Below are 1,302 nucleotides of genomic sequence, written 5' to 3' on the forward strand. Positions count from 1 at the left end.
TTTTTTTTATATATAGACAAATTGGATTGCCTTATTCTGGATATAGAAACATGTTTCTAATAAAGGTGGTTGCACCTTCACACACCTCCAGCAAGAATGTCTGTCTGCATCTGAACAGTACAGAGCCATGCAGCCTCTGTATTTACTCACCAGATCAAACATACTCTGGCCCACACCTCCACTCAGTTCTCCCCTTGCCCCACAGAACTACTGCACATCCCCAACATGCTCCACTCTTCAGTTAACATTTCACATAATGTGTAATTTTGGGGGACTTTCAAAGACAGTGGCCATGATATTAAAATTCAAAACCAGTTTAGCTAATGATCATAAATGCTTTGATGGCAAAGTCAAAATGTTTTGTCAGTCTCTTCTTGAGTTTGTTGAAAGAGATCAAAGTATCCTCTGCAGGCTTTTTGTCCCATAGTGAGACAGACAGGTCACACTGGTGGAGGATTAGCCATTCAATTCTCTAAACTGTGTTTTATGTCTGAAAGTCATGAGCGATCTCTAAATATATCATTTAAACCAATTAAAAAAGATATAAAACACTGTTACTTAGCATCATACAGTGCTGCTCATATGTTTAGGATCCCATGCTGAAAAAAACAGCTTTTGGAAATCGATCTTAATGCGTTAATTAAAAAAATAAGGAAAAATCCACCCTTTAAGACACCAGTTTTCTTTGTGATTGAATAATCTAGCATACATAAATAAATGTTCTTCCTTAAAATACAGGGGGCATAAGTATATACAACCCTAAATTCCCATAGAGGCAGGCAGATTTTTATTTTTAAAGGCCGAGTTCCAGGATACTATGCATCCTGATAAAGTTTAGATTTGGGGCTAATTAAACTAGCCCCACATCATCACAAACCCTTCCCCATACCTAGAGATTGGCATGGGATACTTTCCATAAAATCATCTCTTAATGCAAATCTAACCAGCTATTAGTCTAACTGAAATAAAACATTACATGTTACATCACATAATTTAGCTGACGCTTTTATCCAACACAACTTACAATTGCTATATATGACAGAGGCCACCTCCTCTGTAGCAACTAGGGGTTAAGCGTCTTGCTCAGGGACACATTGGTTGATGTATTGCAGTGGGAATTGAACTCAGATCTCCCACACCAAAGGCATGTGTGATATCCACTGCGCCATCCCAAACCACGCCACTCTATGTATGGTGAAGGATATGTGATGAGGTGGGGTTATTTTAATTCCAAAGGCCAAGGGAACTTTATCAGGAAGCATAGTATTCTGGGTCCATGAAATAACTGGCCTTTAAAAATAA

At 38.3% G+C, this 1,302-nt stretch overlaps 1 protein-coding gene across 9 annotated transcripts in view; it reads left to right on the forward strand.

Annotated features, from left to right (window-relative positions):
* srcin1a (SRC kinase signaling inhibitor 1a) overlaps positions 1–1,302 on the forward strand; it is a 102,221-nt gene that overhangs the window by 90,293 nt on the left and 10,626 nt on the right. The gene's annotated exons all lie outside the window — the stretch shown is intronic.

Source organism: Etheostoma spectabile, chromosome 15 (assembly GCF_008692095.1).
Source record: "Etheostoma spectabile isolate EspeVRDwgs_2016 chromosome 15, UIUC_Espe_1.0, whole genome shotgun sequence".
Lineage (NCBI taxonomy): Eukaryota > Metazoa > Chordata > Actinopteri > Perciformes > Percidae > Etheostoma > Etheostoma spectabile.